Source organism: Lemur catta, chromosome 16 (genome assembly GCF_020740605.2).
Source record: "Lemur catta isolate mLemCat1 chromosome 16, mLemCat1.pri, whole genome shotgun sequence".
NCBI classification, from domain to species: domain Eukaryota; kingdom Metazoa; phylum Chordata; class Mammalia; order Primates; family Lemuridae; genus Lemur; species Lemur catta.
Window position 1 is genome coordinate 8,448,513 of NC_059143.1, and position 7,940 is coordinate 8,456,452.

At 39.6% G+C, this 7,940-nt stretch overlaps 1 non-coding gene across 1 annotated transcript; it reads left to right on the forward strand.

The window, feature by feature from the left end:
• Positions 1 to 781: 781 nt before the first annotated feature.
• Positions 782 to 888, forward strand: LOC123621961. Its single transcript, XR_006729341.1, has one exon. It is a non-coding gene; the product is annotated as a U6 spliceosomal RNA (small nuclear RNA).
• The last annotated feature ends 7,052 nt before the right edge of the window (positions 889 to 7,940 follow it).

Consider the following 7,940-nt stretch of genomic DNA (forward strand, 5'->3'; position numbering starts at 1 on the left):
CAAGATATATTACACACAGAGAAACAAAGATAAGAAATATAGCAGACTCCTCATCAGAAAGTATTCATATCAGAAGACAATAGAGCAATGTCCTTAAAGTACTCAAATAAATCAACTGTCAAACTAGAATTCTATTCCTGAAGAAGAAAACATCTTTCAACAATGAAGGTGAGAGGCCGGGCGTGGTGGCTCATGCCTGTAATCCTAGCACTCTGGGAGGCCGAGGCGGGTGGATCCTTTGAGCTCATGAGTTCGAGACCAGCCTGAGCAACAGCAAGACCCCGTCACTACTAAAAATAGAAAGAAATGATCTGGACAGCTAAAAATATATAGAAAAAATTAGCTGGGCATGGTGGCGCATGCCTGTAGTCCCAGCTACTCGGGAGGCTGAGGCAGGAGGATTGCTTGAGCCCAGGAGTCTGAGGTTGCCGTGAGCTAGGCTGATGTCACGGCACTGTAGCTTGGGCAACAGAGTGAAACTCTGTCTCAAAAAAATAAAAATAAAAAAAACAACAACAATGAAGGTGAAACAAAGTCTCTAGACAAATACAAGCTGAGAAATTCATCACCAGCAGATCTGCAATACAAGATGCATTAAAAGAAAGTCTCCAAGCAAAATAAAAATGAAACAAGATGGTAATTTAGATTTTCACAACAGAATATATAACACCAGGTATGGCAAATTTTTGAATAAAAATAAAGTTAAAATAAAAGATATTTTTCTTAGTTTTAAAATTTATTTAAAAGGTCTCTGCAGTTTAAAGCAAAAATAATGACCACTGTGCTCACTTCAGCAGCACATATACTAAAATTGGAATGATACAGAGAAGATTAGCACGGTCCCTGTGCAAGGATACATGAAAATTTAAAATAAATAAATAAATAAATAAAATAATAACCACTTATTGAGGTTTATAATACACGTAGGAATAAAATGTGAGCAAATACAGCACCAAGAATTAAGTTTTGTACTGTAAAACTTAGAGCAATAACTAGAAAATAATAACAAGTGAAAAGAAGTAGCACTAATTTTTTTTTCTTGTTTTTTTTTTTTTTTTTTTTTTGAGACAGAGTCTCACTCTGTCACCCAGGCTAGAGTACCGTGGCGTCAGCCTAGCTCACAGCAACCTCAAACTCCTGGGCTCAAGCGATCCTCCTGCCTCAGCCTCCCAAGTAGCTGGGACTACAGGCATGCGCCACCATGCCCAGCTAATTTTTTTTTCTACATATATTTTTAGCTGTCCAAATCATTTCCTTCTATTTTTAGTAGAGACGGGAGTCTCACTTTTGCTCAGGCTGGTCTCAAACTCCTGACCTCGAACGATCCTCCTGCCTTGGCCTACCAGAGTGCTAGGGTTACAGGCGTGAGCCACCTCGCCCGGCCAAGAAGTAGCACTAATAAGCCGTAATTAGAGATAAAATGAAATAATAAAAATGCCCAATTTATCCAAGATATGTCACAAAAAGAGGAAAAGATTGGCCGGATGTGGTGGCTCACGCCTGTAATCCTAGCACTCTGGGATGCCAAGACGGGAGGATTGCTCGAGGTCAGGAGTTCGAGACCAGCCTGAACAAGAGTGAAACCCTGTCTCTACTAAAAATAGAAACAAATCAGCTGGACAATTAAAAATATATAGAAAAAATTAGCTGGGCATGGTGGCGCATGCCTGTAGTCCCAGCTACTCGGGAGGCTGAGGCAGAAGGATTGCTTGAGCCCAGGAGTTTGAGGTTGCTGTGAACTAGGCTGACACCACAGCACTCACTGGGCAGCAAAGTGAGATGCTGTCTCAAAAAAAAAAAAAAATAAAAAAAGAGGAAAAAGATGAACAAAGAACAGATTGGGCAAATAGAAAACAAACAGGAAGGTGGTAGATTTGAATCTATGCATATTGATAATCACAGTATTTGTAAATTACATAGACACTCTCCAATTAAAAGGCAGATATTGTTCAATTAGATAATAAAGTTAGACCCAACTGTATACTATCTATAAGAAACATACTTTAAATATGAAGATATGGCTAGGTAAAAAGTAAAAGGACAAAATGAGCTATACCATGCAAGCATGAATCAAATACAACACAGGAACATTTATATTAATATTAGACTAAGTAGGTTTCAGAAAAAGAAATTTGAACAGGGATAAAAAAGAGCATTTTATTACAATATGAGTGTCAAATTATTAAAAGGACATAACAACCATACATGTCTATACTCCTAGTAACAGAGTTTCAACACACATGAAGCAGAAACCAAGAACTGAAAGGACAACTTGACAAATCCCTGAATATTTTTGGCTACTTCAACACTCTCTTTTCAATAATTAATGGAACAAATTGATAATAAATCAGGTAAGAAGACATGACTACCACTATTAACATTTTGACCTCGTTGGCAATTATTAAATATTCTGCCCAACAACAGCGTATGCATCCCCTTTGAATGCACACATAGTACTCATTAAAATAGACCATACTCTGGACCATAAAACACATCTCAATAAATTTAAAAGAATTTAAATCACACAAAATATATTCTCTGAACACAATTAAATTGAACTAAAAATCAACCACAGAAAGATATCTGAAAAATACCCAAATATTTGGAAATCAAACAACATGCAAAATCAAAACATATCAAAATATGTGGGGTATGACTAAAGCAGTGCTTAGATGGAAATTTACAGTGAAAAATTATGTCAGAAAAGAAGACAGTTCTTGAATCAATCACCTAAGCTTCCACCTAACGAAACTAGGAGAAAAAGAGCAAATTGAACCCAAAATAAGCAGAAGGATGAAAATAATAAAGAGCAGAAATCAGTGAAAGAGAAAGCAGTAAAATAATAGAGAAAATCAATGAGACCAAAAGCTGGTTCTTGAAAAGATCATTGTACTTGAAAGAGCCCTATGCAGACTGATCAAGAAAAAAGTGAGGGAAAATAAATTATTAGTATCATGGATAAGAGAAGTGATATTCTTAGAAAACCTATACATAACGAGGAAATTAATGTGAATAATTTTATGACAAAAATTCACAACTTAAATGAAATGGACAGATTTCCATAAAGACACAAAGTATTTGAGAAGAAATAGTTAACTTCAATTGCTCTCTATCCATAAAGAAATTTAATTCATAGCTTAAATCCTCCACAAAGAAAACTCATGCTCCTATGACTTTGCTGGTAAATTATACCAAACATTTATGTGAGAAACAAACCCATCTTTTTTTACACAAAGTCTTCTAGATAATAGAGGAAGAGGAAACACTTACCCACTCCCACAAGCCCGTTTAGTAAAAATAAGGCCCTAATCCATTAGTGAGGGCTGCCCTCCTGACTTAATCACCTCCCCCCCCAAAGGCCCTACCTCTTAATACCACCGCAGTGGAGATTAAGCTTCAATATGAATTTCGGAAGGACCAACATCATCGAAACCATAGCAGTGACTTCCTTCTAAAGAATACAACATGGGAAGGGGACCAAGCACGGGGGCTCACGCCTGTAATCCTAGCACTCTGGGAGGTCAAGGTGGGAAGATTACTTGAGCTCAGGAGTTTGAAACCAGCCTTAGCAAGAGCGAGACCCTGCCTCTACTATAAATAGAAAGAAATTAGCCAAACAACTAGAAATAGAAAAAATTAGCCAGGCATGGTGGCGCATGCCTGTAGTCCCAGCGACTCGGGAGGCTGAGGCAGAAGGTTCGCTTGAGCCCAGGAGTTTGAGGTTGCTGTGAGCTAGGCTGACACCACGGCACTCTAGCCCAGGGAAGAGAGTGAGACTCTGTCTCAAAAAAAAAACAACATGGAAAGGGGCAAAAAGGAGTCACTTTGCAGTGGAGAAAGTGGAGAAACCTGACAGACACTGCTTCAGTCAGGTGGTCAAGGCCAACAGTAAGTCACAAATATGTAGATCATTTATATATATATATATATAGGTAGATAGATAGATACGCTATGATGTGATGACAATGACACTTTACCTCTGTGGTCTTTCTCCTAAAACCCATAACCCCAGTGTGACCATGAAAAAAAAAAAATCAGACAAATTACAGCCGAAAGACATCCTGCAAAACTCCTGACCAGTACTCCTCAAACTGTCAAGGTCACCAAAAACAAGGGAAGTCTGAGAAACTTTCACAGCCAAGCAGAGCCTAGATATAATGTGGTATCTTGGATGGAATCCTAGAACAGAAGAAAGGACATTAGGTAAAAACTAGGGAAATCTGAATAAAGTATGGACTTTAGTTAGTAACAACATATTGATATTAGCTAATTAATTACAATAATTATACCATACGGAGGAAACCGGGGAAAGGATGGGGGAGTGTGTGGGAACTCTGTATTATCTACTTACTTTTTCTGTAAATCTAAAAGTGTTTTAAAGTTATTTTAATTAGAAAGTCACTATAAAGAAAATGAAAAGACAAGCTTGTACTAGCAGAAAATAATGGAAAACCATATCTGACAAGGAGTTTATATCCAGAATATACAAAGAGCTTTCACAGCTTAATATTAAAAAGACAAACAACTGGGCCAGGCGTGGTGGCTCACGCCTGTAATCCTAGCCCTCTGGGAGGCCGAGGCGGGTGGATCGCTCGAGGTCAGGAGTTCGAGACCAGCCTGAGCAAGAGTGAGACCCCCGTCTCTACCAAAAATAGAAAGAAATGATTTGGACAGCTAAAAATCTATATAGAAAAAATTAGCCGGACATGGTGGCACATGCCTGTAGTCCCAGCTACTCGGGAGGCTGAGGCAGTAGGATCGCTTAAGCCCAGGAGTTTGAGGTTGCTGTGAGCTAGGCTGACGCCATGGCACTCACTGTAGCCTGGGCAACAGAGTGAGACTCTGTCTCAAAAAAAAAAAAAAAAAAAAAAGACAAACAACTGACTTAAAAAGAAAATAGGCAAAAGATTTGAACAGATATTTCACCAAATAAGATACACAAATGGCAAATAAGCACAGGAAAAGATGCTCAATATCATATCATATCCCTTGTTATGCAAATTAAACTACACTGAGACACAACTGCTAGAATCATTGATATTAAAAATACGGGTAATACCAAAGGTAAGTGAGGGTGTGGAGCTACTAGAAATCTTGGAATTTTATTGCTGATGGGAATGCCACTCTGGAAAGCACTTTTGCAGCTTCTTAAAGAGTTTTATATATATTAATATTTACCATAGGACTCATAAATCCTGCTCCTAGGAATGATAACACATGTTCACACAAAGATTTGCATTTGAATGTTGATAAAACATTTATGGATAAAAGCCAAAAAACTGCAAGCCATCCAAATTGCTGAATTAATCGTGGTATATCCATATAGTGGAAAGCTACCTCCTCATGTATGGAAAAGAACAGGCTACTGGTTCATACGTCAACATGGATAAATCTCAAAAGCATTACGTTAAGTGAAAGAAAATAAACAGAAAAGACTATGTGTTGTACAATTCCATTTATGTGAAACTTTTTTTTTTTTTTTGAGACAGAGTCTCACTCTGTTGCCCAGGCTAGAGTGCCGTGGCATTAGCCTAGCTCACAGCAACCTCAAACTCCTGGGCTCAAGCAATTCCACTGCCTCAGCCTCCCGAGTAGCCGGGACTACAGGCATGTGCCACCATGCCTGGCTAATTTTTTCTGTATATTTTTAGCTGTCCAGATCATTTCTTTCTATTTTTTTTTTTTAGTAGAGACGGGGTCTCGCTCTTGCTCAGGCTGGTCTTGAACTCCTGACCTCGAGTGGTCCTCTTGCCTCAGCCTCCCAGAGTGCTAGGATTACAGCCATGAGCCACCGTGCCAGGCCTATATGAAACTTTTAAAGGCCTCACCTATAGTGACATAAAGCAGGTTAGTGGTTTCCATAATCGGTGGGGGACTGACCACGAAAAGTCAATAGGAACTTTCTGGGGGTGAGGAAAATGTTTTTTAATCATAAATGTGCAGGTGGTTACGACTGTTTACATTCTTACAAAACTGTACACTTAAAATTTCTGGGTTTTCTTATATGTAAAATATACTTCAATAATGCTGATTAGGAAAAAGAGCCTGTATCAAGGCCAGTCCCTGGCAAACAGAACAGAATCACCCCGACCTGCTTCAGCTTATCTGGGTTCCCTCCCTGGGGTGGGAAGGAGCCTCACTTTCCCTCCACACAGCACAGCTTTCGCCTGGATAAAATGGGCGTTTGTCAGCACGAAGGAAGGTGGGGTTACAACCAGCAAGTGTCTTCTGCCCAAGGTCATCTATACGCAGGCTTTGGAGGACACACATGTCCTTATTAAAGTGATATAATCATCTCGTAATTAAAATCCAACGATTCATGAATAGCAATTGCCTATCGAACCATTCCTGATAACCAAACTGTGCAGAATGTTAATGAAAAATAGTTATTCAATTAAAAGTCACACATCAAGCAAAGCCTCCAGTTCAATGAGTGGGCATCTTCGGGAAGACTAGATTAAGCTCCCCCGGAAAAAGTTGTGCGGTTGTGACCAGCACATGTGGTATGTGACCTCCTTTAAACTCTTTCCCTTTGCTCCGTATGGGTTATTTTATTTTCAAGCCTTGGCTGCTTAGCTTGTCTCCTGGCTTTGAAGGGAGGTCATTTTTGGCCTAACTCTCAGAGAGGAAAGACATATGCTGATTTGCTCTTGAAATGTTTATTTTCCCCCCTTACATATGTTTTGCTTCCTTCTCTAATGTCTGCGCTGAAATTTAAGAAGTTTGCCTCATACCAGTGGTTCTCATGACGATGGGCCTAGGCTGGTCCCAGCTTCTCTCTAGCGTGTTATGCGTGAGTTACGGAGCTGTGCACAGCTTCGCTGCTACTGGGTACTTGTTAAAGAATTCAGGCATAAATTAACTGAGATCTGGTATAGGTTCACTTGTAACATCTGATATTTAAGAAAGATAACCTAATAGAAAAATAGTCAGTCCACGCTTTCAGATTCTTTATGTCCCAAATACCTTAGGAATGTAGATAATCAATAAACAAACAAACCTGGCCTCATTATCTCAGTCCCTTCCCTTCCTAAAAGCCTTCCCTGAGTTAACAGAGATGTAAAGCTGCGCCCGGGGCTCTAAAGAAGGTTCACATGAGAATTGGTTTGAATAGCTCTGTGTCTTGGAAATCTGTAACTAAAAGTATTGTCCACTGTGTTGATAACTCACAAATAATTTCATTCTTGAATTTATCTACACTTCAGTGTTTGTCTCTGCAGATAAATGTCCATGTTTTCTTTTATGATAAAATGAAAACTATGTAGCCCTTAGTTGTCAGAAAGCTAAAAGCTAAATCTACTGTGGGATTATAATGATGAGTATAACCTAGATACTTAGAAACAGCTGAAATATTTGCTTCTGTAAATGATCTCCATCACAGCCCCCAGCAAATGCCCAGCTATATGCCTCAAGATAACATAACTCTAGTCACTTCTTTCTTAGGCCTTTTTTTTTTTAATTTCAGAGTATTACTAGGGTACAAACGCTTTGGTTACATAAATTGCCTTTGCACCGCCCAAGTCAGAGTTACAAGCATGTCCATCCTCCAGACCTTAAGGCCTTTCTTGCCCCTAGTGAAGTTCTCACATTCCACCTGGAACTGGTGATACTTTGTCTCAGGAGAGCCTTGGAGAATGCCTGCAACAGAAGGAAAAGAACCTCCCATCCTTATACCGGTTCGAGTTTCCTGGACAGGGGGGCCTCAGGAGAACCCCCAGCTGCTCTAATAATAAGCTTCTCTGTGTGCAGCAAACTCCATGTGCACAACCACCTTGTGGACAGCGATCCTGGTTTTGCTTTGAATGGCTCGATCTTGCCCATCCCTGTCTCTCTTGCTCTCAGGTTCTTCTATATACTCAGCCAGAATTCCTAGACCTGAGTAAGAACTCAGTGTCCTTCTGCGTCTTCCAGTCATGTCCTAGCATCGTCTGCAAGAGTTT